The sequence below is a fragment of the Pungitius pungitius genome, unplaced genomic scaffold (assembly GCF_949316345.1).
Source record: "Pungitius pungitius unplaced genomic scaffold, fPunPun2.1 scaffold_36, whole genome shotgun sequence".
Lineage (NCBI taxonomy): Eukaryota > Metazoa > Chordata > Actinopteri > Perciformes > Gasterosteidae > Pungitius > Pungitius pungitius.
The window spans coordinates 199,952-223,822 of NW_026909856.1; the positions used below are offsets into that span (position 1 = coordinate 199,952).

Here is a 23,871-nt window from a genome sequence, read left to right on the forward strand (position 1 = left end):
CTTATTTAACCCACACAAAGATGCCAACGGCTGGGGTGTCATAATTCATTGACGCATTATAAAGGATTAGGAAAAAGATAAAAAGCAGCTTACGGCCATACCTCTCTGGTTCCGCCCGATCTCGTCTGATCTCGGAAGCTAAGCAGAGCAGGGCCTGGTTAGTACCTGGATGGAAGACCGCCTGGGAATCCCAGGTGCCGTAAGCTTTTTCACTTCTCTCTCCGAAAGCCGCCGAGCGCCGCAGATTGTACACCTGTTTTAACGTTGGATATGAAAGGAAATTAGACAATATTATCCAAAATCATTCCGTTTCATGATTGCTAAATTAGTGTTGGTCAACATTTACGATTGGCATACTGTTGTTTGTAATTTAGCCGTTGAAATACAGGTGCTAACCCAACATGTTAGAATTGCCAGTGAAGAAAAGTAAAGTTACCTTCAGGCTTTAGGAACCTCTCTTGCCAATGCTAACAACTGCTTCAATTTTAGAAAAAGAAACTTCTGATTATCTTTGACACGTTTTAAAGGATTAGGAAAAAGATGAAAAGCAGCTTACGTCCATACCTCTCTGGTTCCGCCCGATCTCGTCTGATCTCGGAAGCTAAGCAGAGCAGGGCCTGGTTAGTACCTGGATGGAAGACCGCCTGGGAATCCCAGGTGCCGTAAGCTTTTTCACTTCTCTCTCTGAAAGCCGCCCAGCGCCGTAGATTGTACACCTACACAATTGTAAAAAAAATTTCACATGGTAGAAGAGATGCAATAGGAAGAAGATGAAAGGTGGCTTACGTCCATACCATCGTCAGGCCATTTGAGGTGGCGGGGACTGCAATGGCCATTCACCGATTGGCTGGGACTCCTGGGCGGGTCTTCTCTAGTCCATCCAATTTTCGGCATGGGATGTCACAGCCTTCTTTGCATACCCTTATTTAACCCACACAAAGATGCCAACGGCAGGCGTGTCATAATTCATTGACGCATTATAAAGGATTAGGAAAAAGATAAAAAGCAGCTTACGGCCATACCTCTCTGGTTCCGCCCGATCTCGTCTGATCTCGGAAGCTAAGCAGAGCAGGGCCTGGTTAGTACCTGGATGGAAGACCGCCTGGGAATCCCAGGTGCCGTAAGCTTTTTCACTTCTCTCTCCGAAAGCCGCCGAGCGCCGCAGATTGTACACCTGTTTTAACGTTGGATATGAAAGGAAATTAGACAATATTATCCAAAATGATTCCGTTTCATGATTGCTAAATTAGTGTTGGTCAACATTTACGATTGGCATACTGTTGTTTGTAATTTAGCCGTTGAAATACAGGTGCTAACCCAACATGTTAGAATTGCCAGTGAAGAAAAGTAAAGTTACCTTCAGGCTTTAGGAACCTCTCTTGCCAATGCTAACAACTGCTTCAATTTTAGAAAAAGAAACTTCTGATTATCTTTGACACGTTTTAAAGGATTAGGAAAAAGATGAAAAGCAGCTTACGTCCATACCTCTCTGGTTCCGCCCGATCTCGTCTGATCTCGGAAGCTAAGCAGAGCAGGGCCTGGTTAGTACCTGGATGGAAGACCGCCTGGGAATCCCAGGTGCCGTAAGCTTTTTCACTTCTCTCTCCGAAAGCCGCCCAGCGCCGTAAATTGTACACCTACACAATTGTAAAAAAAATTTCACATGGTAGAAGAGATGCAATAGGAAGAAGATGAAAGGTGGCTTACGTCCGTACCATCGTCAGGCCATTTGAGGTGGCGGGGACTGCAATGGCCATTCACCGATTGGCTGGGACTCCTGGGCGGGTCTTCTCTAGTCCATCCAATTTTCGGCATGGGATGTCACAGCCTTCTTTGCATACCCTTATTTAACCCACACAAAGATGCCAACGGCTGGCGTGTCATAATTCATTGACGCATTATAAAGGATTAGGAAAAAGATAAAAAGCAGCTTACGGCCATACCTCTCTGGTTCCGCCCGATCTCGTCTGATCTCGGAAGCTAAGCAGAGCAGGGCCTGGTTAGTACCTGGATGGAAGACCGCCTGGGAATCCCAGGTGCCGTAAGCTTTTTCACTTCTCTCTCCGAAAGCCGCCGAGCGCCGCAGATTGTACACCTGTTTTAACGTTGGATATGAAAGGAAATTAGACAATATTATCCAAAATCATTCCGTTTCATGATTGCTAAATTAGTGTTGGTCAACATTTACGATTGGCATACTGTTGTTTGTAATTTAGCCGTTGAAATACAGGTGCTAACCCAACATGTTAGAATTGCCAGTGAAGAAAAGTAAAGTTACCTTCAGGCTTTAGGAACCTCTCTTGCCAATGCTAACAACTGCTTCAATTTTAGAAAAAGAAACTTCTGATTATCTTTGACACGTTTTAAAGGATTAGGAAAAAGATGAAAAGCAGCTTACGTCCATACCTCTCTGGTTCCGCCCGATCTCGTCTGATCTCGGAAGCTAAGCAGAGCAGGGCCTGGTTAGTACCTGGATGGAAGACCGCCTGGGAATCCCAGGTGCCGTAAGCTTTTTCACTTCTCTCTCTGAAAGCCGCCCAGCGCCGTAGATTGTACACCTACACAATTGTAAAAAAAATTTCACATGGTAGAAGAGATGCAATAGGAAGAAGATGAAAGGTGGCTTACGTCCATACCATCGTCAGGCCATTTGAGGTGGCGGGGACTGCAATGGCCATTCACCGATTGGCTGGGACTCCTGGGCGGGTCTTCTCTAGTCCATCCAATTTTCGGCATGGGATGTCACAGCCTTCTTTGCATACCCTTATTTAACCCACACAAAGATGCCAACGGCAGGCGTGTCATAATTCATTGACGCATTATAAAGGATTAGGAAAAAGATAAAAAGCAGCTTACGGCCATACCTCTCTGGTTCCGCCCGATCTCGTCTGATCTCGGAAGCTAAGCAGAGCAGGGCCTGGTTAGTACCTGGATGGAAGACCGCCTGGGAATCCCAGGTGCCGTAAGCTTTTTCACTTCTCTCTCCGAAAGCCGCCGAGCGCCGCAGATTGTACACCTGTTTTAACGTTGGATATGAAAGGAAATTAGACAATATTATCCAAAATGATTCCGTTTCATGATTGCTAAATTAGTGTTGGTCAACATTTACGATTGGCATACTGTTGTTTGTAATTTAGCCGTTGAAATACAGGTGCTAACCCAACATGTTAGAATTGCCAGTGAAGAAAAGTAAAGTTACCTTCAGGCTTTAGGAACCTCTCTTGCCAATGCTAAGAACTGCTTCAATTTTAGAAAAAGAAACTTCTGATTATCTTTGACACGTTTTAAAGGATTAGGAAAAAGATGAAAAGCAGCTTACGTCCATACCTCTCTGGTTCCGCCCGATCTCGTCTGATCTCGGAAGCTAAGCAGAGCAGGGCCTGGTTAGTACCTGGATGGAAGACCGCCTGGGAATCCCAGGTGCCGTAAGCTTTTTCACTTCTCTCTCTGAAAGCCGCCCAGCGCCGTAGATTGTACACCTACACAATTGTAAAAAAAAATTCACATTGTAGAAGAGATGCAATAGGAAGAAGATGAAAGGTGGCTTACGTCCATACCATCGTCAGGCCATTTGAGGTGGCGGGGACTGCAATGGCCATTCACCGATTGGCTGGGACTCCTGGGCGGGTCTTCTCTAGTCCATCCAATTTTCGGCATGGGATGTCACAGCCTTCTTTGCATACCCTTATTTAACCCACACAAAGATGCCAACGGCTGGCGTGTCATAATTCATTGACGCATTATAAAGGATTAGGAAAAAGATAAAAAGCAGCTTACGGCCATACCTCTCTGGTTCCGCCCGATCTCGTCTGATCTCGGAAGCTAAGCAGAGCAGGGCCTGGTTAGTACCTGGATGGAAGACCGCCTGGGAATCCCAGGTGCCGTAAGCTTTTTCACTTCTCTCTCCGAAAGCCGCCGAGCGCCGCAGATTGTACACCTGTTTTAACGTTGGATATGAAAGGAAATTAGACAATATTATCCAAAATGATTCCGTTTCATGATTGCTAAATTAGTGTTGGTCAACATTTACGATTGGCATACTGTTGTTTGTAATTTAGCCGTTGAAATACAGGTGCTAACCCAACATGTTAGAATTGCCAGTGAAGAAAAGTAAAGTTACCTTCAGGCTTTAGGAACCTCTCTTGCCAATGCTAACAACTGCTTCAATTTTAGAAAAAGAAACTTCTGATTATCTTTGACACGTTTTAAAGGATTAGGAAAAAGATGAAAAGCAGCTTACATCCATACCTCTCTGGTTCCGCCCGATCTCGTCTGTTCTCGGAAGCTAAGCAGAGCAGGGCCTGGTTAGTACCTGGATGGAAGACCGCCTGGGAATCCCAGGTGCCGTAAGCTTTTTCACTTCTCTCTCTGAAAGCCGCCCAGCGCCGTAGATTGTACACCTACACAATTGTAAAAAAAAATTCACATTGTAGAAGAGATGCAATAGGAAGAAGATGAAAGGTGGCTTACGTCCGTACCATCGTCAGGCCATTTGAGGTGGCGGGGACTGCAATGGCCATTCACCGATTGGCTGGGACTCCTGGGCGGGTCTTCTCTAGTCCATCCAATTTTCGGCATGGGATGTCACAGCCTTCTTTGCATACCCTTATTTAACCCACACAAAGATGCCAACGGCTGGCGTGTCATAATTCATTGACGCATTATAAAGGATTAGGAAAAAGATAAAAAGCAGCTTACGGCCATACCTCTCTGGTTCCGCCCGATCTCGTCTGATCTCGGAAGCTAAGCAGAGCAGGGCCTGGTTAGTACCTGGATGGAAGACCGCCTGGGAATCCCAGGTGCCGTAAGCTTTTTCACTTCTCTCTCCGAAAGCCGCCGAGCGCCGCAGATTGTACACCTGTTTTAACGTTGGATATGAAAGGAAATTAGACAATATTATCCAAAATGATTCCGTTTCATGATTGCTAAATTAGTGTTGGTCAACATTTACGATTGGCATACTGTTGTTTGTAATTTAGCCGTTGAAATACAGGTGCTAACCCAACATGTTAGAATTGCCAGTGAAGAAAAGTAAAGTTACCTTCAGGCTTTAGGAACCTCTCTTGCCAATGCTAACAACTGCTTCAATTTTAGAAAAAGAAACTTCTGATTATCTTTGACACGTTTTAAAGGATTAGGAAAAAGATGAAAAGCAGCTTACGTCCATACCTCTCTGGTTCCGCCCGATCTCGTCTGTTCTCGGAAGCTAAGCAGAGCAGGGCCTGGTTAGTACCTGGATGGAAGACCGCCTGGGAATCCCAGGTGCCGTAAGCTTTTTCACTTCTCTCTCTGAAAGCCGCCCAGCGCCGTAGATTGTACACCTACACAATTGTAAAAAAAAATTCACATTGTAGAAGAGATGCAATAGGAAGAAGATGAAAGGTGGCTTACGTCCGTACCATCGTCAGGCCATTTGAGGTGGCGGGGACTGCAATGGCCATTCACCGATTGGCTGGGACTCCTGGGCGGGTCTTCTCTAGTCCATCCAATTTTCGGCATGGGATGTCACAGCCTTCTTTGCATACCCTTATTTAACCCACACAAAGATGCCAACGGCTGGCGTGTCATAATTCATTGACGCATTATAAAGGATTAGGAAAAAGATAAAAAGCAGCTTACGGCCATACCTCTCTGGTTCCGCCCGATCTCGTCTGATCTCGGAAGCTAAGCAGAGCAGGGCCTGGTTAGTACCTGGATGGAAGACCGCCTGGGAATCCCAGGTGCCGTAAGCTTTTTCACTTCTCTCTCCGAAAGCCGCCGAGCGCCGCAGATTGTACACCTGTTTTAACGTTGGATATGAAAGGAAATTAGACAATATTATCCAAAATGATTCCGTTTCATGATTGCTAAATTAGTGTTGGTCAACATTTACGATTGGCATACTGTTGTTTGTAATTTAGCCGTTGAAATACAGGTGCTAACCCAACATGTTAGAATTGCCAGTGAAGAAAAGTAAAGTTACCTTCAGGCTTTAGGAACCTCTCTTGCCAATGCTAACAACTGCTTCAATTTTAGAAAAAGAAACTTCTGATTATCTTTGACACGTTTTAAAGGATTAGGAAAAAGATGAAAAGCAGCTTACGTCCATACCTCTCTGGTTCCGCCCGATCTCGTCTGTTCTCGGAAGCTAAGCAGAGCAGGGCCTGGTTAGTACCTGGATGGAAGACCGCCTGGGAATCCCAGGTGCCGTAAGCTTTTTCACTTCTCTCTCTGAAAGCCGCCCAGCGCCGTAGATTGTACACCTACACAATTGTAAAAAAAAATTCACATTGTAGAAGAGATGCAATAGGAAGAAGATGAAAGGTGGCTTACGTCCATACCATCGTCAGGCCATTTGAGGTGGCGGGGACTGCAATGGCCATTCACCGATTGGCTGGGACTCCTGGGCGGGTCTTCTCTAGTCCATCCAATTTTCGGCATGGGATGTCACAGCCTTCTTTGCATACCCTTATTTAACCCACACAAAGATGCCAACGGCTGGCGTGTCATAATTCATTGACGCATTATAAAGGATTAGGAAAAAGATAAAAAGCAGCTTACGGCCATACCTCTCTGGTTCCGCCCGATCTCGTCTGATCTCGGAAGCTAAGCAGAGCAGGGCCTGGTTAGTACCTGGATGGAAGACCGCCTGGGAATCCCAGGTGCCGTAAGCTTTTTCACTTCTCTCTCCGAAAGCCGCCGAGCGCCGCAGATTGTACACCTGTTTTAACGTTGGATATGAAAGGAAATTAGACAATATTATCCAAAATGATTCCGTTTCATGATTGCTAAATTAGTGTTGGTCAACATTTACGATTGGCATACTGTTGTTTGTAATTTAGCCGTTGAAATACAGGTGCTAACCCAACATGTTAGAATTGCCAGTGAAGAAAAGTAAAGTTACCTTCAGGCTTTAGGAACCTCTCTTGCCAATGCTAACAACTGCTTCAATTTTAGAAAAAGAAACTTCTGATTATCTTTGACACGTTTTAAAGGATTAGGAAAAAGATGAAAAGCAGCTTACGTCCATACCTCTCTGGTTCCGCCCGATCTCGTCTGTTCTCGGAAGCTAAGCAGAGCAGGGCCTGGTTAGTACCTGGATGGAAGACCGCCTGGGAATCCCAGGTGCCGTAAGCTTTTTCACTTCTCTCTCTGAAAGCCGCCCAGCGCCGTAGATTGTACACCTACACAATTGTAAAAAAAAATTCACATTGTAGAAGAGATGCAATAGGAAGAAGATGAAAGGTGGCTTACGTCCGTACCATCGTCAGGCCATTTGAGGTGGCGGGGACTGCAATGGCCATTCACCGATTGGCTGGGACTCCTGGGCGGGTCTTCTCTAGTCCATCCAATTTTCGGCATGGGATGTCACAGCCTTCTTTGCATACCCTTATTTAACCCACACAAAGATGCCAACGGCTGGCGTGTCATAATTCATTGACGCATTATAAAGGATTAGGAAAAAGATAAAAAGCAGCTTACGGCCATACCTCTCTGGTTCCGCCCGATCTCGTCTGATCTCGGAAGCTAAGCAGAGCAGGGCCTGGTTAGTACCTGGATGGAAGACCGCCTGGGAATCCCAGGTGCCGTAAGCTTTTTCACTTCTCTCTCCGAAAGCCGCCGAGCGCCGCAGATTGTACACCTGTTTTAACGTTGGATATGAAAGGAAATTAGACAATATTATCCAAAATGATTCCGTTTCATGATTGCTAAATTAGTGTTGGTCAACATTTACGATTGGCATACTGTTGTTTGTAATTTAGCCGTTGAAATACAGGTGCTAACCCAACATGTTAGAATTGCCAGTGAAGAAAAGTAAAGTTACCTTCAGGCTTTAGGAACCTCTCTTGCCAATGCTAACAACTGCTTCAATTTTAGAAAAAGAAACTTCTGATTATCTTTGACACGTTTTAAAGGATTAGGAAAAAGATGAAAAGCAGCTTACGTCCATACCTCTCTGGTTCCGCCCGATCTCGTCTGTTCTCGGAAGCTAAGCAGAGCAGGGCCTGGTTAGTACCTGGATGGAAGACCGCCTGGGAATCCCAGGTGCCGTAAGCTTTTTCACTTCTCTCTCTGAAAGCCGCCCAGCGCCGTAGATTGTACACCTACACAATTGTAAAAAAAAATTCACATTGTAGAAGAGATGCAATAGGAAGAAGATGAAAGGTGGCTTACGTCCATACCATCGTCAGGCCATTTGAGGTGGCGGGGACTGCAATGGCCATTCACCGATTGGCTGGGACTCCTGGGCGGGTCTTCTCTAGTCCATCCAATTTTCGGCATGGGATGTCACAGCCTTCTTTGCATACCCTTATTTAACCCACACAAAGATGCCAACGGCTGGCGTGTCATAATTCATTGACGCATTATAAAGGATTAGGAAAAAGATAAAAAGCAGCTTACGGCCATACCTCTCTGGTTCCGCCCGATCTCGTCTGATCTCGGAAGCTAAGCAGAGCAGGGCCTGGTTAGTACCTGGATGGAAGACCGCCTGGGAATCCCAGGTGCCGTAAGCTTTTTCACTTCTCTCTCCGAAAGCCGCCGAGCGCCGCAGATTGTACACCTGTTTTAACGTTGGATATGAAAGGAAATTAGACAATATTATCCAAAATGATTTCGTTTCATGATTGCTAAATTAGTGTTGGTCAACATTTACGATTGGCATACTGTTGTTTGTAATTTAGCCGTTGAAATACAGGTGCTAACCCAACATGTTAGAATTGCCAGTGAAGAAAAGTAAAGTTACCTTCAGGCTTTAGGAACCTCTCTTGCCAATGCTAAGAACTGCTTCAATTTTAGAAAAAGAAACTTCTGATTATCTTTGACACGTTTTAAAGGATTAGGAAAAAGATGAAAAGCAGCTTACGTCCATACCTCTCTGGTTCCGCCCGATCTCGTCTGTTCTCGGAAGCTAAGCAGAGCAGGGCCTGGTTAGTACCTGGATGGAAGACCGCCTGGGAATCCCAGGTGCCGTAAGCTTTGTCACTTCTCTCTCTGAAAGCCGCCCAGCGCCGTAGATTGTACACCTACACAATTGTAAAAAAAAATTCACATTGTAGAAGAGATGCAATAGGAAGAAGATGAAAGGTGTCTTACGTCCGTACCATCGTCAGGCCATTTGAGGTGGCGGGGACTGCAATGGCCATTCACCGATTGGCTGGGACTCCTGGGCGGGTCTTCTCTAGTCCATCCAATTTTCGGCATGGGATGTCACAGCCTTCTTTGCATACCCTTATTTAACCCACACAAAGATGCCAACGGCTGGCGTGTCATAATTCATTGACGCATTATAAAGGATTAGGAAAAAGATAAAAAGCAGCTTACGGCCATACCTCTCTGGTTCCGCCCGATCTCGTCTGATCTCGGAAGCTAAGCAGAGCAGGGCCTGGTTAGTACCTGGATGGAAGACCGCCTGGGAATCCCAGGTGCCGTAAGCTTTTTCACTTCTCTCTCCGAAAGCCGCCGAGCGCCGCAGATTGTACACCTGTTTTAACGTTGGATATGAAAGGAAATTAGACAATATTATCCAAAATGATTCCGTTTCATGATTGCTAAATTAGTGTTGGTCAACATTTACGATTGGCATACTGTTGTTTGTAATTTAGCCGTTGAAATACAGGTGCTAACCCAACATGTTAGAATTGCCAGTGAAGAAAAGTAAAGTTACCTTCAGGCTTTAGGAACCTCTCTTGCCAATGCTAAGAACTGCTTCAATTTTAGAAAAAGAAACTTCTGATTATCTTTGACACGTTTTAAAGGATTAGGAAAAAGATGAAAAGCAGCTTACGTCCATACCTCTCTGGTTCCGCCCGATCTCGTCTGTTCTCGGAAGCTAAGCAGAGCAGGGCCTGGTTAGTACCTGGATGGAAGACCGCCTGGGAATCCCAGGTGCCGTAAGCTTTTTCACTTCTCTCTCTGAAAGCCGCCCAGCGCCGTAGATTGTACACCTACACAATTGTAAAAAAAAATTCACATTGTAGAAGAGATGCAATAGGAAGAAGATGAAAGGTGGCTTACGTCCGTACCATCGTCAGGCCATTTGAGGTGGCGGGGACTGCAATGGCCATTCACCGATTGGCTGGGACTCCTGGGCGGGTCTTCTCTAGTCCATCCAATTTTCGGCATGGGATGTCACAGCCTTCTTTGCATACCCTTATTTAACCCACACAAAGATGCCAACGGCTGGCGTGTCATAATTCATTGACGCATTATAAAGGATTAGGAAAAAGATAAAAAGCAGCTTACGGCCATACCTCTCTGGTTCCGCCCGATCTCGTCTGATCTCGGAAGCTAAGCAGAGCAGGGCCTGGTTAGTACCTGGATGGAAGACCGCCTGGGAATCCCAGGTGCCGTAAGCTTTTTCACTTCTCTCTCCGAAAGCCGCCGAGCGCCGCAGATTGTACACCTGTTTTAACGTTGGATATGAAAGGAAATTAGACAATATTATCCAAAATGATTCCGTTTCATGATTGCTAAATTAGTGTTGGTCAACATTTACGATTGGCATACTGTTGTTTGTAATTTAGCCGTTGAAATACAGGTGCTAACCCAACATGTTAGAATTGCCAGTGAAGAAAAGTAAAGTTACCTTCAGGCTTTAGGAACCTCTCTTGCCAATGCTAACAACTGCTTCAATTTTAGAAAAAGAAACTTCTGATTATCTTTGACACGTTTTAAAGGATTAGGAAAAAGATGAAAAGCAGCTTACGTCCATACCTCTCTGGTTCCGCCCGATCTCGTCTGTTCTCGGAAGCTAAGCAGAGCAGGGCCTGGTTAGTACCTGGATGGAAGACCGCCTGGGAATCCCAGGTGCCGTAAGCTTTTTCACTTCTCTCTCTGAAAGCCGCCCAGCGCCGTAGATTGTACACCTACACAATTGTAAAAAAAAATTCACATTGTAGAAGAGATGCAATAGGAAGAAGATGAAAGGTGGCTTACGTCCGTACCATCGTCAGGCCATTTGAGGTGGCGGGGACTGCAATGGCCATTCACCGATTGGCTGGGACTCCTGGGCGGGTCTTCTCTAGTCCATCCAATTTTCGGCATGGGATGTCACAGCCTTCTTTGCATACCCTTATTTAACCCACACAAAGATGCCAACGGCTGGCGTGTCATAATTCATTGACGCATTATAAAGGATTAGGAAAAAGATAAAAAGCAGCTTACGGCCATACCTCTCTGGTTCCGCCCGATCTCGTCTGATCTCGGAAGCTAAGCAGAGCAGGGCCTGGTTAGTACCTGGATGGAAGACCGCCTGGGAATCCCAGGTGCCGTAAGCTTTTTCACTTCTCTCTCCGAAAGCCGCCGAGCGCCGCAGATTGTACACCTGTTTTAACGTTGGATATGAAAGGAAATTAGACAATATTATCCAAAATGATTCCGTTTCATGATTGCTAAATTAGTGTTGGTCAACATTTACGATTGGCATACTGTTGTTTGTAATTTAGCCGTTGAAATACAGGTGCTAACCCAACATGTTAGAATTGCCAGTGAAGAAAAGTAAAGTTACCTTCAGGCTTTAGGAACCTCTCTTGCCAATGCTAACAACTGCTTCAATTTTAGAAAAAGAAACTTCTGATTATCTTTGACACGTTTTAAAGGATTAGGAAAAAGATGAAAAGCAGCTTACGTCCATACCTCTCTGGTTCCGCCCGATCTCGTCTGTTCTCGGAAGCTAAGCAGAGCAGGGCCTGGTTAGTACCTGGATGGAAGACCGCCTGGGAATCCCAGGTGCCGTAAGCTTTTTCACTTCTCTCTCTGAAAGCCGCCCAGCGCCGTAGATTGTACACCTACACAATTGTAAAAAAAAATTCACATTGTAGAAGAGATGCAATAGGAAGAAGATGAAAGGTGGCTTACGTCCGTACCATCGTCAGGCCATTTGAGGTGGCGGGGACTGCAATGGCCATTCACCGATTGGCTGGGACTCCTGGGCGGGTCTTCTCTAGTCCATCCAATTTTCGGCATGGGATGTCACAGCCTTCTTTGCATACCCTTATTTAACCCACACAAAGATGCCAACGGCTGGCGTGTCATAATTCATTGACGCATTATAAAGGATTAGGAAAAAGATAAAAAGCAGCTTACGGCCATACCTCTCTGGTTCCGCCCGATCTCGTCTGATCTCGGAAGCTAAGCAGAGCAGGGCCTGGTTAGTACCTGGATGGAAGACCGCCTGGGAATCCCAGGTGCCGTAAGCTTTTTCACTTCTCTCTCCGAAAGCCGCCGAGCGCCGCAGATTGTACACCTGTTTTAACGTTGGATATGAAAGGAAATTAGACAATATTATCCAAAATGATTCCGTTTCATGATTGCTAAATTAGTGTTGGTCAACATTTACGATTGGCATACTGTTGTTTGTAATTTAGCCGTTGAAATACAGGTGCTAACCCAACATGTTAGAATTGCCAGTGAAGAAAAGTAAAGTTACCTTCAGGCTTTAGGAACCTCTCTTGCCAATGCTAACAACTGCTTCAATTTTAGAAAAAGAAACTTCTGATTATCTTTGACACGTTTTAAAGGATTAGGAAAAAGATGAAAAGCAGCTTACGTCCATACCTCTCTGGTTCCGCCCGATCTCGTCTGTTCTCGGAAGCTAAGCAGAGCAGGGCCTGGTTAGTACCTGGATGGAAGACCGCCTGGGAATCCCAGGTGCCGTAAGCTTTTTCACTTCTCTCTCTGAAAGCCGCCCAGCGCCGTAGATTGTACACCTACACAATTGTAAAAAAAAATTCACATTGTAGAAGAGATGCAATAGGAAGAAGATGAAAGGTGGCTTACGTCCGTACCATCGTCAGGCCATTTGAGGTGGCGGGGACTGCAATGGCCATTCACCGATTGGCTGGGACTCCTGGGCGGGTCTTCTCTAGTCCATCCAATTTTCGGCATGGGATGTCACAGCCTTCTTTGCATACCCTTATTTAACCCACACAAAGATGCCAACGGCTGGCGTGTCATAATTCATTGACGCATTATAAAGGATTGGGAAAAAGATAAAAAGCAGCTTACGGCCATACCTCTCTGGTTCCGCCCGATCTCGTCTGATCTCGGAAGCTAAGCAGAGCAGGGCCTGGTTAGTACCTGGATGGAAGACCGCCTGGGAATCCCAGGTGCCGTAAGCTTTTTCACTTCTCTCTCCGAAAGCCGCCGAGCGCCGCAGATTGTACACCTGTTTTAACGTTGGATATGAAAGGAAATTAGACAATATTATCCAAAATGATTCCGTTTCATGATTGCTAAATTAGTGTTGGTCAACATTTACGATTGGCATACTGTTGTTTGTAATTTAGCCGTTGAAATACAGGTGCTAACCCAACATGTTAGAATTGCCAGTGAAGAAAAGTAAAGTTACCTTCAGGCTTTAGGAACCTCTCTTGCCAATGCTAACAACTGCTTCAATTTTAGAAAAAGAAACTTCTGATTATCTTTGACACGTTTTAAAGGATTAGGAAAAAGATGAAAAGCAGCTTACGTCCATACCTCTCTGGTTCCGCCCGATCTCGTCTGTTCTCGGAAGCTAAGCAGAGCAGGGCCTGGTTAGTACCTGGATGGAAGACCGCCTGGGAATCCCAGGTGCCGTAAGCTTTTTCACTTCTCTCTCTGAAAGCCGCCCAGCGCCGTAGATTGTACACCTACACAATTGTAAAAAAAAATTCACATTGTAGAAGAGATGCAATAGGAAGAAGATGAAAGGTGGCTTACGTCCGTACCATCGTCAGGCCATTTGAGGTGGCGGGGACTGCAATGGCCATTCACCGATTGGCTGGGACTCCTGGGCGGGTCTTCTCTAGTCCATCCAATTTTCGGCATGGGATGTCACAGCCTTCTTTGCATACCCTTATTTAACCCACACAAAGATGCCAACGGCTGGCGTGTCATAATTCATTGACGCATTATAAAGGATTAGGAAAAAGATAAAAAGCAGCTTACGGCCATACCTCTCTGGTTCCGCCCGATCTCGTCTGATCTCGGAAGCTAAGCAGAGCAGGGCCTGGTTAGTACCTGGATGGAAGACCGCCTGGGAATCCCAGGTGCCGTAAGCTTTTTCACTTCTCTCTCCGAAAGCCGCCGAGCGCCGCAGATTGTACACCTGTTTTAACGTTGGATATGAAAGGAAATTAGACAATATTATCCAAAATGATTCCGTTTCATGATTGCTAAATTAGTGTTGGTCAACATTTACGATTGGCATACTGTTGTTTGTAATTTAGCCGTTGAAATACAGGTGCTAACCCAACATGTTAGAATTGCCAGTGAAGAAAAGTAAAGTTACCTTCAGGCTTTAGGAACCTCTCTTGCCAATGCTAACAACTGCTTCAATTTTAGAAAAAGAAACTTCTGATTATCTTTGACACGTTTTAAAGGATTAGGAAAAAGATGAAAAGCAGCTTACGTCCATACCTCTCTGGTTCCGCCCGATCTCGTCTGATCTCGGAAGCTAAGCAGAGCAGGGCCTGGTTAGTACCTGGATGGAAGACCGCCTGGGAATCCCAGGTGCCGTAAGCTTTTTCACTTCTCTCTCCGAAAGCCGCCGAGCGCCGCAGATTGTACACCTGTTTTAACGTTGGATATGAAAGGAAATTAGACAATATTATCCAAAATGATTCCGTTTCATGATTGCTAAATTAGTGTTGGTCAACATTTACGATTGGCATACTGTTGTTTGTAATTTAGCCGTTGAAATACAGGTGCTAACCCAACATGTTAGAATTGCCAGTGAAGAAAAGTAAAGTTACCTTCAGGCTTTAGGAACCTCTCTTGCCAATGCTAACAACTGCTTCAATTTTAGAAAAAGAAACTTCTGATTATCTTTGACACGTTTTAAAGGATTAGGAAAAAGATGAAAAGCAGCTTACGTCCATACCTCTCTGGTTCCGCCCGATCTCGTCTGTTCTCGGAAGCTAAGCAGAGCAGGGCCTGGTTAGTACCTGGATGGAAGACCGCCTGGGAATCCCAGGTGCCGTAAGCTTTTTCACTTCTCTCTCTGAAAGCCGCCCAGCGCCGTAGATTGTACACCTACACAATTGTAAAAAAAAATTCACATTGTAGAAGAGATGCAATAGGAAGAAGATGAAAGGTGGCTTACGTCCGTACCATCGTCAGGCCATTTGAGGTGGCGGGGACTGCAATGGCCATTCACCGATTGGCTGGGACTCCTGGGCGGGTCTTCTCTAGTCCATCCAATTTTCGGCATGGGATGTCACAGCCTTCTTTGCATACCCTTATTTAACCCACACAAAGATGCCAACGGCTGGCGTGTCATAATTCATTGACGCATTATAAAGGATTAGGAAAAAGATAAAAAGCAGCTTACGGCCATACCTCTCTGGTTCCGCCCGATCTCGTCTGATCTCGGAAGCTAAGCAGAGCAGGGCCTGGTTAGTACCTGGATGGAAGACCGCCTGGGAATCCCAGGTGCCGTAAGCTTTTTCACTTCTCTCTCCGAAAGCCGCCGAGCGCCGCAGATTGTACACCTGTTTTAACGTTGGATATGAAAGGAAATTAGACAATATTATCCAAAATGATTCCGTTTCATGATTGCTAAATTAGTGTTGGTCAACATTTACGATTGGCATACTGTTGTTTGTAATTTAGCCGTTGAAATACAGGTGCTAACCCAACATGTTAGAATTGCCAGTGAAGAAAAGTAAAGTTACCTTCAGGCTTTAGGAACCTCTCTTGCCAATGCTAACAACTGCTTCAATTTTAGAAAAAGAAACTTCTGATTATCTTTGACACGTTTTAAAGGATTAGGAAAAAGATGAAAAGCAGCTTACGTCCATACCTCTCTGGTTCCGCCCGATCTCGTCTGTTCTCGGAAGCTAAGCAGAGCAGGGCCTGGTTAGTACCTGGATGGAAGACCGCCTGGGAATCCCAGGTGCCGTAAGCTTTTTCACTTCTCTCTCTGAAAGCCGCCCAGCGCCGTAGATTGTACACCTACACAATTGTAAAAAAAAATTCACATTGTAGAAGAGATGCAATAGGAAGAAGATGAAAGGTGGCTTACGTCCGTACCATCGTCAGGCCATTTGAGGTGGCGGGGACTGCAATGGCCATTCACCGATTGGCTGGGACTCCTGGGCGGGTCTTCTCTAGTCCATCCAATTTTCGGCATGGGATGTCACAGCCTTCTTTGCATACCCTTATTTAACCCACACAAAGATGCCAACGGCTGGCGTGTCATAATTCATTGACGCATTATAAAGGATTAGGAAAAAGATAAAAAGCAGCTTACGGCCATACCTCTCTGGTTCCGCCCGATCTCGTCTGATCTCGGAAGCTAAGCAGAGCAGGGCCTGGTTAGTACCTGGATGGAAGACCGCCTGGGAATCCCAGGTGCCGTAAGCTTTTTCACTTCTCTCTCCGAAAGCCGCCGAGCGCCGCAGATTGTACACCTGTTTTAACGTTGGATATGAAAGGAAATTAGACAATATTATCCAAAATGATTCCGTTTCATGATTGCTAAATTAGTGTTGGTCAACATTTACGATTGGCATACTGTTGTTTGTAATTTAGCCGTTGAAATACAGGTGCTAACCCAACATGTTAGAATTGCCAGTGAAGAAAAGTAAAGTTACCTTCAGGCTTTAGGAACCTCTCTTGCCAATGCTAAGAACTGCTTCAATTTTAGAAAAAGAAACTTCTGATTATCTTTGACACGTTTTAAAGGATTAGGAAAAAGATGAAAAGCAGCTTACGTCCATACCTCTCTGGTTCCGCCCGATCTCGTCTGATCTCGGAAGCTAAGCAGAGCAGGGCCTGGTTAGTACCTGGATGGAAGACCGCCTGGGAATCCCAGGTGCCGTAAGCTTTTTCACTTCTCTCTCTGAAAGCCGCCCAGCGCCGTAGATTGTACACCTACACAATTGTAAAAAAAAATTCACATTGTAGAAGAGATGCAATAGGAAGAAGATGAAAGGTGGCTTACGTCCATACCATCGTCAGGCCATTTGAGGTGGCGGGGACTGCAATGGCCATTCACCGATTGGCTGGGACTCCTGGGCGGGTCTTCTCTAGTCCATCCAATTTTCGGCATGGGATGTCACAGCCTTCTTTGCATACCCTTATTTAACCCACACAAAGATGCCAACGGCTGGCGTGTCATAATTCATTGACGCATTATAAAGGATTAGGAAAAAGATAAAAAGCAGCTTACGGCCATACCTCTCTGGTTCCGCCCGATCTCGTCTGATCTCGGAAGCTAAGCAGAGCAGGGCCTGGTTAGTACCTGGATGGAAGACCGCCTGGGAATCCCAGGTGCCGTAAGCTTTTTCACTTCTCTCTCCGAAAGCCGCCGAGCGCCGCAGATTGTACACCTGTTTTAACGTTGGATATGAAAGGAAATTAGACAATATTATCCAAAATGATTCCGTTTCATGATTGCTAAATTAGTGTTGGTCAACATTTACGATTGGCATACTGTTGTTTGTAATTTAGCCGTTGAAATACAGGTGCTAACCCAACATGTTAGAATTGCCAGTGAAGAAAAGTAAAGTTACCTTCAGGCTTTAGGAACCTCTCTTGCCAATGCTAACAACTGCTTCAATTTTAGAAAAAGAAACTTCTGATTATCTTTGACACGTTTTAAAGGATTAGGAAAAAGATGAAAAGCAGCTTACGTCCATACCTCTCTGGTTCCGCCCGATCTCGTCTGTTCTCGGAAGCTAAGCAGAGCAGGGCCTGGTTAGTACCTGGATGGAAGACCGCCTGGGAATCCCAGGTGCCGTAAGCTTTTTCACTTCTCTCTCTGAAAGCCGCCCAGCGCCGTAGATTGTACACCTACACAATTGTAAAAAAAAATTCACATTGTAGAAGAGATGCAATAGGAAGAAGATGAAAGGTGGCTTACGTCCGTACCATCGTCAGGCCATTTGAGGTGGCGGGGACTGCAATGGCCATTCACCGATTGGCTGGGACTCCTGGGCGGGTCTTCTCTAGTCCATCCAATTTTCGGCATGGGATGTCACAGCCTTCTTTGCATACCCTTATTTAACCCACACAAAGATGCCAACGGCTGGCGTGTCATAATTCATTGACGCATTATAAAGGATTAGGAAAAAGATAAAAAGCAGCTTACGGCCATACCTCTCTGGTTCCGCCCGATCTCGTCTGATCTCGGAAGCTAAGCAGAGCAGGGCCTGGTTAGTACCTGGATGGAAGACCGCCTGGGAATCCCAGGTGCCGTAAGCTTTTTCACTTCTCTCTCCGAAAGCCGCCGAGCGCCGCAGATTGTACACCTGTTTTAACGTTGGATATGAAAGGAAATTAGACAATATTATCCAAAATGATTCCGTTTCATGATTGCTAAATTAGTGTTGGTCAACATTTACGATTGGCATACTGTTGTTTGTAATTTAGCCGTTGAAATACAGGTGCTAACCCAACATGTTAGAATTGCCAGTGAAGAAAAGTAAAGTTACCTTCAGGCTTTAGGAACCTCTCTTGCCAATGCTAACAACTGCTTCAATTTTAGAAAAAGAAACTTCTGATTATCTTTGACACGTTTTAAAGGATTAGGAAAAAGATGAAAAGCAGCTTACGTCCATACCTCTCTGGTTCCGCCCGATCTCGTCTGTTCTCGGAAGCTAAGCAGAGCAGGGCCTGGTTAGTACCTGGATGGAAGACCGCCTGGGAATCCCAGGTGCCGTAAGCTTTTTCACTTCTCTCTCTGAAAGCCGCCCAGCGCCGTAGATTGTACACCTACACAATTGTAAAAAAAAATTCACATTGTAGAAGAGATGCAATAGGAAGAAGATGAAAGGTGGCTTACGTCCGTACCATCGTCAGGCCATTTGAGGTGGCGGGGACTGCAATGGCCATTCACCGATTGGCTGGGACTCCTGGGCGGGTCTTCTCTAGTCCATCCAATTTTCGGCATGGGATGTCACAGCCTTCTTTGCATACCCTTATTTAACCCACACAAAGATGCCAACGGCTGGCGTGTCATAATTCATTGACGCATTATAAAGGATTAGGAAAAAGATAAAAAGCAGCTTACGGCCATACCTCTCTGGTTCCGCCCGATCTCGTCTGATCTCGGAAGCTAAGCAGAGCAGGGCCTGGTTAGTACCTGGATGGAAGACCGCCTGGGAATCCCAGGTGCCGTAAGCTTTTTCACTTCTCTCTCCGAAAGCCGCCGAGCGCCGCAGATTGTACACCTGTTTTAACGTTGGATATGAAAGGAAATTAGACAATATTATCCAAAATGATTCCGTTTCATGATTGCTAAATTAGTGTTGGTCAACATTTACGATTGGCATACTGTTGTTTGTAATTTAGCCGTTGAAATACAGGTGCTAACCCAACATGTTAGAATTGCCAGTGAAGAAAAGTAAAGTTACCTTCAGGCTTTAGGAACCTCTCTTGCCAATGCTAACAACTGCTTCAATTTTAGAAAAAGAAACTTCTGATTATCTTTGACACGTTTTAAAGGATTAGGAAAAAGATGAAAAGCAGCTTACGTCCATACCTCTCTGGTTCCGCCCGATCTCGTCTGATCTCGGAAGCTAAGCAGAGCAGGGCCTGGTTAGTACCTGGATGGAAGACCGCCTGGGAATCCCAGGTGCCGTAAGCTTTTTCACTTCTCTCTCCGAAAGCCGCCGAGCGCCGCAGATTGTACACCTGTTTTAACGTTGGATATGAAAGGAAATTAGACAATATTATCCAAAATGATTCCGTTTCATGATTGCTAAATTAGTGTTGGTCAACATTTACGATTGGCATACTGTTGTTTGTAATTTAGCCGTTGAAATACAGGTGCTAACCCAACATGTTAGAATTGCCAGTGAAGAAAAGTAAAGTTACCTTCAGGCTTTAGGAACCTCTCTTGCCAATGCTAACAACTGCTTCAATTTTAGAAAAAGAAACTTCTGATTATCTTTGACACGTTTTAAAGGATTAGGAAAAAGATGAAAAGCAGCTTACGTCCATACCTCTCTGGTTCCGCCCGATCTCGTCTGTTCTCGGAAGCTAAGCAGAGCAGGGCCTGGTTAGTACCTGGATGGAAGACCGCCTGGGAATCCCAGGTGCCGTAAGCTTTTTCACTTCTCTCTCTGAAAGCCGCCCAGCGCCGTAGATTGTACACCTACACAATTGTAAAAAAAAATTCACATTGTAGAAGAGATGCAATAGGAAGAAGATGAAAGGTGGCTTACGTCCGTACCATCGTCAGGCCATTTGAGGTGGCGGGGACTGCAATGGCCATTCACCGATTGGCTGGGACTCCTGGGCGGGTCTTCTCTAGTCCATCCAATTTTCGGCATGGGATGTCACAGCCTTCTTTGCATACCCTTATTTAACCCACACAAAGATGCCAACGGCTGGCGTGTCATAATTCATTGACGCATTATAAAGGATTAGGAAAAAGATAAAAAGCAGCTTACGGCCATACCTCTCTGGTTCCGCCCGATCTCGTCTGATCTCGGAAGCTAAGCAGAGCAGGGCCTGGTTAGTACCTGGATGGAAGACCGCCTGGGAATCCCAGGTGCCGTAAGCTTTTTCACTTCTCTCTCCGAAAGCCGCCGAGCGCCGCAGATTGTACACCTGTTTTAACGTTGGATATGAAAGGAAATTAGACAATATTATCCAAAATGATTCCGTTTCATGATTGCTAAATTAGTGTTGGTCAACATTTACGATTGGCATACTGTTGTTTGTAATTTAGCCGTTGAAATACAGGTGCTAACCCAACATGTTAGAATTGCCAGTGAAGAAAAGTAAAGTTACCTTCAGGCTTTAGGAACCTCTCTTGCCAATGCTAACAACTGCTTCAATTTTAGAAAAAGAAACTTCTGATTATCTTTGACACGTTTTAAAGGATTAGGAAAAAGATGAAAAGCAGCTTACGTCCATACCTCTCTGGTTCCGCCCGATCTCGTCTGATCTCGGAAGCTAAGCAGAGCAGGGCCTGGTTAGTACCTGGATGGAAGACCGCCTGGGAATCCCAGGTGCCGTAAGCTTTTTCACTTCTCTCTCCGAAAGCCGCCGAGCGCCGCAGATTGTACACCTGTTTTAACGTTGGATATGAAAGGAAATTAGACAATATTATCCAAAATGATTCCGTTTCATGATTGCTAAATTAGTGTTGGTCAACATTTACGATTGGCATACTGTTGTTTGTAATTTAGCCGTTGAAATACAGGTGCTAACCCAACATGTTAGAATTGCCAGTGAAGAAAAGTAAAGTTACCTTCAGGCTTTAGGAACCTCTCTTGCCAATGCTAACAACTGCTTCAATTTTAGAAAAAGAAACTTCTGATTATCTTTGACACGTTTTAAAGGATTAGGAAAAAGATGAAAAGCAGCTTACGTCCATACCTCTCTGGTTCCGCCCGATCTCGTCTGTTCTCGGAAGCTAAGCAGAGCAGGGCCTGGTTAGTACCTGGATGGAAGACCGCCTGGGAATCCCAGGTGCCGTAAGCTTTTTCACTTCTCTCTCTGAAAGCCGCCCAGCGCCGTAGATTGTACACCTACACAATTGTAAAAAAAAATTCACATTGTAGAAGAGATGCAATAGGAAGAAGATGAAAGGTGGCTTACGTCCGTACCATCGTCAGGCCATTTGAGGTGGCGGGGACTGCAATGGCCATTCACCGATTGGCTGGGACTCCTGGGCGGGTCTTCTCTAGTCCATCCAATTTTCGGCATGGGATGTCACAGCCTTCTTTGCATACCCTTATTTAACCCACACAAAGATGCCAACGGCTGGCGTGTCATAATTCATTGACGCATTATAAAGGATTAGGAAAAAGATAAAAAGCAGCTTACGGCCATACCTCTCTGGTTCCGCCCGATCTCGTCTGATCTCGGAAGCTAAGCAGAGCAGGGCCTGGTTAGTACCTGGATGGAAGACCGCCTGGGAATCCCAGGTGCCGTAAGCTTTTTCACTTCTCTCTCCGAAAGCCGCCGAGCGCCGCAGATTGTACACCTGTTTTAACGTTGGATATGAAAGGAAATTAGACAATATTATCCAAAATGATTCCGTTTCATGATTGCTAAATTAGTGTTGGTCAACATTTACGATTGGCATACTGTTGTTTGTAATTTAGCCGTTGAAATACAGGTGCTAACCCAACATGTTAGAATTGCCAGTGAAGAAAAGTAAAGTTACCTTCAGGCTTTAGGAACCTCTCTTGCCAATGCTAACAACTGCTTCAATTTTAGAAAAAGAAACTTCTGATTATCTTTGACACGTTTTAAAGGATTAGGAAAAAGATGAAAAGCAGCTTACGTCCATACCTCTCTGGTTCCGCCCGATCTCGTCTGTTCTCGGAAGCTAAGCAGAGCAGGGCCTGGTTAGTACCTGGATGGAAGACCGCCTGGGAATCCCAGGTGCCGTAAGCTTTTTCACTTCTCTCTCTGAAAGCCGCCCAGCGCCGTAGATTGTACACCTACACAATTGTAAAAAAAAATTCACATTGTAGAAGAGATGCAATAGGAAGAAGATGAAAGGTGGCTTACGTCCGTACCATCGTCAGGCCATTTGAGGTGGCGGGGACTGCAATGGCCATTCACCGATTGGCTGGGACTCCTGGGCGGGTCTTCTCTAGTCCATCCAATTTTCGGCATGGGATGTCACAGCCTTCTTTGCATACCCTTATTTAACCCACACAAAGATGCCAACGGCTGGCGTGTCATAATTCATTGACGCATTATAAAGGATTAGGAAAAAGATAAAAAGCAGCTTACGGCCATACCTCTCTGGTTCCGCCCGATCTCGTCTGATCTCGGAAGCTAAGCAGAGCAGGGCCTGGTTAGTACCTGGATGGAAGACCGCCTGGGAATCCCAGGTGCCGTAAGCTTTTTCACTTCTCTCTCCGAAAGCCGCCGAGCGCCGCAGATTGTACACCTGTTTTAACGTTGGATATGAAAGGAAATTAGACAATATTATCCAAAATGATTCCGTTTCATGATTGCTAAATTAGTGTTGGTCAACATTTACGATTGGCATACTGTTGTTTGTAATTTAGCCGTTGAAATACAGGTGCTAACCCAACATGTTAGAATTGCCAGTGAAGAAAAGTAAAGTTACCTTCAGGCTTTAGGAACCTCTCTTGCCAATGCTAACAACTGCTTCAATTTTAGAAAAAGAAACTTCTGATTATCTTTGACACGTTTTAAAGGATTAGGAAAAAGATGAAAAGCAGCTTACGTCCATACCTCTCTGGTTCCGCCCGATCTCGTCTGATCTCGGAAGCTAAGCAGAGCAGGGCCTGGTTAGTACCTGGATGGAAGACCGCCTGGGAATCCCAGGTGCCGTAAGCTTTTTCACTTCTCTCTCCGAAAGCCGCCGAGCGCCGCAGATTGTACACCTGTTTTAACGTTGGATATGAAAGGAAATTAGACAATATTATCCAAAATGATTCCGTTTCATGATTGCTAAATTAGTGTTGGTCAACATTTACGATTGGCATACTGTTGTTTGTAATTTAGCCGTTGAAATACAGGTGCTAACCCAACATGTTAGAATTGCCAGTGAAGAAAAGTAAAGTTACCTTCAGGCTTTAGGAACCTCTCTTGCCAATGCTAACAACTGCTTCAATTTTAGAAAAAGAAACTTCTGATTATCTTTGACACGTTTTAAAGGATTAGGAAAAAGATGAAAAGCAGCTTACGTCCATACCTCTCTGGTTCCGCCCGATCTCGTCTGATCTCGGAAGCTAAGCAGAGCAGGGCCTGGTTAGTACCTGGATGGAAGACCGCCTGGGAATCCCAGGTGCCGTAAGCTTTTTCACTTCTCTCTCTGAAAGCCGCCCAGCGCCGTAGATTGTACACCTACACAATTGTAAAAAAAATTTCACATTGTAGAAGAGATGCAATAGGAAGAAGATGAAAGGTGGCTTACGTCCATACCATCGTCAGGCCATTTGAGGTGGCGGGGACTGCAATGGCCAT

At 45.3% G+C, this 23,871-nt stretch overlaps 51 non-coding genes and 1 pseudogene across 51 annotated transcripts; all 52 read left to right on the plus strand.

The window, feature by feature from the left end:
- Positions 1-87: 87 nt before the first annotated feature.
- On the plus strand, positions 88-206 carry LOC134115825 (5S ribosomal RNA). The gene has a single exon (XR_009948176.1). It is a non-coding gene; the product is annotated as a 5S ribosomal RNA (ribosomal RNA).
- A 344-nt stretch (positions 207-550) lies between these two features.
- LOC134115320 (5S ribosomal RNA) lies at positions 551-669 on the plus strand. Its single transcript, XR_009947682.1, has one exon. It is a non-coding gene; the product is annotated as a 5S ribosomal RNA (ribosomal RNA).
- Positions 670-1,008: 339 nt separating this feature from the next.
- Positions 1,009-1,127, plus strand: LOC134115826 (5S ribosomal RNA). Its single transcript, XR_009948177.1, has one exon. It is a non-coding gene; the product is annotated as a 5S ribosomal RNA (ribosomal RNA).
- A 344-nt stretch (positions 1,128-1,471) lies between these two features.
- LOC134115321 (5S ribosomal RNA) lies at positions 1,472-1,590 on the plus strand. The gene has a single exon (XR_009947683.1). It is a non-coding gene; the product is annotated as a 5S ribosomal RNA (ribosomal RNA).
- A 339-nt stretch (positions 1,591-1,929) lies between these two features.
- On the plus strand, positions 1,930-2,048 carry LOC134115828 (5S ribosomal RNA). Its single transcript, XR_009948179.1, has one exon. It is a non-coding gene; the product is annotated as a 5S ribosomal RNA (ribosomal RNA).
- A 344-nt stretch (positions 2,049-2,392) lies between these two features.
- LOC134115322 (5S ribosomal RNA) lies at positions 2,393-2,511 on the plus strand. The gene has a single exon (XR_009947684.1). It is a non-coding gene; the product is annotated as a 5S ribosomal RNA (ribosomal RNA).
- Positions 2,512-2,850: 339 nt separating this feature from the next.
- Positions 2,851-2,969, plus strand: LOC134115829 (5S ribosomal RNA). The gene has a single exon (XR_009948180.1). It is a non-coding gene; the product is annotated as a 5S ribosomal RNA (ribosomal RNA).
- Positions 2,970-3,313: 344 nt separating this feature from the next.
- LOC134115323 (5S ribosomal RNA) lies at positions 3,314-3,432 on the plus strand. Its single transcript, XR_009947685.1, has one exon. It is a non-coding gene; the product is annotated as a 5S ribosomal RNA (ribosomal RNA).
- A 339-nt stretch (positions 3,433-3,771) lies between these two features.
- LOC134115830 (5S ribosomal RNA) lies at positions 3,772-3,890 on the plus strand. Its single transcript, XR_009948181.1, has one exon. It is a non-coding gene; the product is annotated as a 5S ribosomal RNA (ribosomal RNA).
- A 344-nt stretch (positions 3,891-4,234) lies between these two features.
- On the plus strand, positions 4,235-4,353 carry LOC134115740 (5S ribosomal RNA; annotated as a pseudogene).
- Positions 4,354-4,692: 339 nt separating this feature from the next.
- Positions 4,693-4,811, plus strand: LOC134115831 (5S ribosomal RNA). The gene has a single exon (XR_009948182.1). It is a non-coding gene; the product is annotated as a 5S ribosomal RNA (ribosomal RNA).
- Positions 4,812-5,155: 344 nt separating this feature from the next.
- On the plus strand, positions 5,156-5,274 carry LOC134115613 (5S ribosomal RNA). Its single transcript, XR_009947975.1, has one exon. It is a non-coding gene; the product is annotated as a 5S ribosomal RNA (ribosomal RNA).
- A 339-nt stretch (positions 5,275-5,613) lies between these two features.
- On the plus strand, positions 5,614-5,732 carry LOC134115832 (5S ribosomal RNA). Its single transcript, XR_009948183.1, has one exon. It is a non-coding gene; the product is annotated as a 5S ribosomal RNA (ribosomal RNA).
- Positions 5,733-6,076: 344 nt separating this feature from the next.
- On the plus strand, positions 6,077-6,195 carry LOC134115614 (5S ribosomal RNA). The gene has a single exon (XR_009947976.1). It is a non-coding gene; the product is annotated as a 5S ribosomal RNA (ribosomal RNA).
- A 339-nt stretch (positions 6,196-6,534) lies between these two features.
- On the plus strand, positions 6,535-6,653 carry LOC134115833 (5S ribosomal RNA). Its single transcript, XR_009948184.1, has one exon. It is a non-coding gene; the product is annotated as a 5S ribosomal RNA (ribosomal RNA).
- A 344-nt stretch (positions 6,654-6,997) lies between these two features.
- LOC134115615 (5S ribosomal RNA) lies at positions 6,998-7,116 on the plus strand. The gene has a single exon (XR_009947977.1). It is a non-coding gene; the product is annotated as a 5S ribosomal RNA (ribosomal RNA).
- Positions 7,117-7,455: 339 nt separating this feature from the next.
- On the plus strand, positions 7,456-7,574 carry LOC134115834 (5S ribosomal RNA). Its single transcript, XR_009948185.1, has one exon. It is a non-coding gene; the product is annotated as a 5S ribosomal RNA (ribosomal RNA).
- Positions 7,575-7,918: 344 nt separating this feature from the next.
- LOC134115616 (5S ribosomal RNA) lies at positions 7,919-8,037 on the plus strand. The gene has a single exon (XR_009947978.1). It is a non-coding gene; the product is annotated as a 5S ribosomal RNA (ribosomal RNA).
- Positions 8,038-8,376: 339 nt separating this feature from the next.
- LOC134115835 (5S ribosomal RNA) lies at positions 8,377-8,495 on the plus strand. The gene has a single exon (XR_009948186.1). It is a non-coding gene; the product is annotated as a 5S ribosomal RNA (ribosomal RNA).
- Positions 8,496-8,839: 344 nt separating this feature from the next.
- LOC134115617 (5S ribosomal RNA) lies at positions 8,840-8,958 on the plus strand. Its single transcript, XR_009947979.1, has one exon. It is a non-coding gene; the product is annotated as a 5S ribosomal RNA (ribosomal RNA).
- A 339-nt stretch (positions 8,959-9,297) lies between these two features.
- Positions 9,298-9,416, plus strand: LOC134115836 (5S ribosomal RNA). Its single transcript, XR_009948187.1, has one exon. It is a non-coding gene; the product is annotated as a 5S ribosomal RNA (ribosomal RNA).
- A 344-nt stretch (positions 9,417-9,760) lies between these two features.
- On the plus strand, positions 9,761-9,879 carry LOC134115618 (5S ribosomal RNA). Its single transcript, XR_009947980.1, has one exon. It is a non-coding gene; the product is annotated as a 5S ribosomal RNA (ribosomal RNA).
- A 339-nt stretch (positions 9,880-10,218) lies between these two features.
- On the plus strand, positions 10,219-10,337 carry LOC134115837 (5S ribosomal RNA). The gene has a single exon (XR_009948188.1). It is a non-coding gene; the product is annotated as a 5S ribosomal RNA (ribosomal RNA).
- Positions 10,338-10,681: 344 nt separating this feature from the next.
- LOC134115619 (5S ribosomal RNA) lies at positions 10,682-10,800 on the plus strand. Its single transcript, XR_009947981.1, has one exon. It is a non-coding gene; the product is annotated as a 5S ribosomal RNA (ribosomal RNA).
- Positions 10,801-11,139: 339 nt separating this feature from the next.
- Positions 11,140-11,258, plus strand: LOC134115839 (5S ribosomal RNA). The gene has a single exon (XR_009948190.1). It is a non-coding gene; the product is annotated as a 5S ribosomal RNA (ribosomal RNA).
- Positions 11,259-11,602: 344 nt separating this feature from the next.
- LOC134115621 (5S ribosomal RNA) lies at positions 11,603-11,721 on the plus strand. Its single transcript, XR_009947983.1, has one exon. It is a non-coding gene; the product is annotated as a 5S ribosomal RNA (ribosomal RNA).
- Positions 11,722-12,060: 339 nt separating this feature from the next.
- LOC134115840 (5S ribosomal RNA) lies at positions 12,061-12,179 on the plus strand. The gene has a single exon (XR_009948191.1). It is a non-coding gene; the product is annotated as a 5S ribosomal RNA (ribosomal RNA).
- A 344-nt stretch (positions 12,180-12,523) lies between these two features.
- Positions 12,524-12,642, plus strand: LOC134115622 (5S ribosomal RNA). Its single transcript, XR_009947984.1, has one exon. It is a non-coding gene; the product is annotated as a 5S ribosomal RNA (ribosomal RNA).
- Positions 12,643-12,981: 339 nt separating this feature from the next.
- On the plus strand, positions 12,982-13,100 carry LOC134115841 (5S ribosomal RNA). The gene has a single exon (XR_009948192.1). It is a non-coding gene; the product is annotated as a 5S ribosomal RNA (ribosomal RNA).
- Positions 13,101-13,444: 344 nt separating this feature from the next.
- LOC134115623 (5S ribosomal RNA) lies at positions 13,445-13,563 on the plus strand. The gene has a single exon (XR_009947985.1). It is a non-coding gene; the product is annotated as a 5S ribosomal RNA (ribosomal RNA).
- A 339-nt stretch (positions 13,564-13,902) lies between these two features.
- LOC134115842 (5S ribosomal RNA) lies at positions 13,903-14,021 on the plus strand. Its single transcript, XR_009948193.1, has one exon. It is a non-coding gene; the product is annotated as a 5S ribosomal RNA (ribosomal RNA).
- Positions 14,022-14,365: 344 nt separating this feature from the next.
- On the plus strand, positions 14,366-14,484 carry LOC134115324 (5S ribosomal RNA). Its single transcript, XR_009947686.1, has one exon. It is a non-coding gene; the product is annotated as a 5S ribosomal RNA (ribosomal RNA).
- A 344-nt stretch (positions 14,485-14,828) lies between these two features.
- LOC134115624 (5S ribosomal RNA) lies at positions 14,829-14,947 on the plus strand. The gene has a single exon (XR_009947986.1). It is a non-coding gene; the product is annotated as a 5S ribosomal RNA (ribosomal RNA).
- A 339-nt stretch (positions 14,948-15,286) lies between these two features.
- Positions 15,287-15,405, plus strand: LOC134115843 (5S ribosomal RNA). The gene has a single exon (XR_009948194.1). It is a non-coding gene; the product is annotated as a 5S ribosomal RNA (ribosomal RNA).
- A 344-nt stretch (positions 15,406-15,749) lies between these two features.
- LOC134115625 (5S ribosomal RNA) lies at positions 15,750-15,868 on the plus strand. The gene has a single exon (XR_009947987.1). It is a non-coding gene; the product is annotated as a 5S ribosomal RNA (ribosomal RNA).
- A 339-nt stretch (positions 15,869-16,207) lies between these two features.
- Positions 16,208-16,326, plus strand: LOC134115844 (5S ribosomal RNA). Its single transcript, XR_009948195.1, has one exon. It is a non-coding gene; the product is annotated as a 5S ribosomal RNA (ribosomal RNA).
- A 344-nt stretch (positions 16,327-16,670) lies between these two features.
- On the plus strand, positions 16,671-16,789 carry LOC134115325 (5S ribosomal RNA). The gene has a single exon (XR_009947687.1). It is a non-coding gene; the product is annotated as a 5S ribosomal RNA (ribosomal RNA).
- A 339-nt stretch (positions 16,790-17,128) lies between these two features.
- Positions 17,129-17,247, plus strand: LOC134115845 (5S ribosomal RNA). The gene has a single exon (XR_009948196.1). It is a non-coding gene; the product is annotated as a 5S ribosomal RNA (ribosomal RNA).
- A 344-nt stretch (positions 17,248-17,591) lies between these two features.
- On the plus strand, positions 17,592-17,710 carry LOC134115626 (5S ribosomal RNA). Its single transcript, XR_009947988.1, has one exon. It is a non-coding gene; the product is annotated as a 5S ribosomal RNA (ribosomal RNA).
- Positions 17,711-18,049: 339 nt separating this feature from the next.
- Positions 18,050-18,168, plus strand: LOC134115846 (5S ribosomal RNA). Its single transcript, XR_009948197.1, has one exon. It is a non-coding gene; the product is annotated as a 5S ribosomal RNA (ribosomal RNA).
- Positions 18,169-18,512: 344 nt separating this feature from the next.
- LOC134115627 (5S ribosomal RNA) lies at positions 18,513-18,631 on the plus strand. Its single transcript, XR_009947989.1, has one exon. It is a non-coding gene; the product is annotated as a 5S ribosomal RNA (ribosomal RNA).
- Positions 18,632-18,970: 339 nt separating this feature from the next.
- LOC134115847 (5S ribosomal RNA) lies at positions 18,971-19,089 on the plus strand. Its single transcript, XR_009948198.1, has one exon. It is a non-coding gene; the product is annotated as a 5S ribosomal RNA (ribosomal RNA).
- A 344-nt stretch (positions 19,090-19,433) lies between these two features.
- On the plus strand, positions 19,434-19,552 carry LOC134115326 (5S ribosomal RNA). Its single transcript, XR_009947688.1, has one exon. It is a non-coding gene; the product is annotated as a 5S ribosomal RNA (ribosomal RNA).
- A 344-nt stretch (positions 19,553-19,896) lies between these two features.
- Positions 19,897-20,015, plus strand: LOC134115628 (5S ribosomal RNA). The gene has a single exon (XR_009947990.1). It is a non-coding gene; the product is annotated as a 5S ribosomal RNA (ribosomal RNA).
- Positions 20,016-20,354: 339 nt separating this feature from the next.
- Positions 20,355-20,473, plus strand: LOC134115848 (5S ribosomal RNA). The gene has a single exon (XR_009948199.1). It is a non-coding gene; the product is annotated as a 5S ribosomal RNA (ribosomal RNA).
- Positions 20,474-20,817: 344 nt separating this feature from the next.
- Positions 20,818-20,936, plus strand: LOC134115327 (5S ribosomal RNA). The gene has a single exon (XR_009947689.1). It is a non-coding gene; the product is annotated as a 5S ribosomal RNA (ribosomal RNA).
- Positions 20,937-21,280: 344 nt separating this feature from the next.
- LOC134115629 (5S ribosomal RNA) lies at positions 21,281-21,399 on the plus strand. Its single transcript, XR_009947991.1, has one exon. It is a non-coding gene; the product is annotated as a 5S ribosomal RNA (ribosomal RNA).
- A 339-nt stretch (positions 21,400-21,738) lies between these two features.
- Positions 21,739-21,857, plus strand: LOC134115850 (5S ribosomal RNA). Its single transcript, XR_009948201.1, has one exon. It is a non-coding gene; the product is annotated as a 5S ribosomal RNA (ribosomal RNA).
- Positions 21,858-22,201: 344 nt separating this feature from the next.
- Positions 22,202-22,320, plus strand: LOC134115630 (5S ribosomal RNA). The gene has a single exon (XR_009947992.1). It is a non-coding gene; the product is annotated as a 5S ribosomal RNA (ribosomal RNA).
- Positions 22,321-22,659: 339 nt separating this feature from the next.
- Positions 22,660-22,778, plus strand: LOC134115851 (5S ribosomal RNA). The gene has a single exon (XR_009948202.1). It is a non-coding gene; the product is annotated as a 5S ribosomal RNA (ribosomal RNA).
- Positions 22,779-23,122: 344 nt separating this feature from the next.
- LOC134115328 (5S ribosomal RNA) lies at positions 23,123-23,241 on the plus strand. Its single transcript, XR_009947690.1, has one exon. It is a non-coding gene; the product is annotated as a 5S ribosomal RNA (ribosomal RNA).
- A 344-nt stretch (positions 23,242-23,585) lies between these two features.
- LOC134115329 (5S ribosomal RNA) lies at positions 23,586-23,704 on the plus strand. Its single transcript, XR_009947691.1, has one exon. It is a non-coding gene; the product is annotated as a 5S ribosomal RNA (ribosomal RNA).
- The last annotated feature ends 167 nt before the right edge of the window (positions 23,705-23,871 follow it).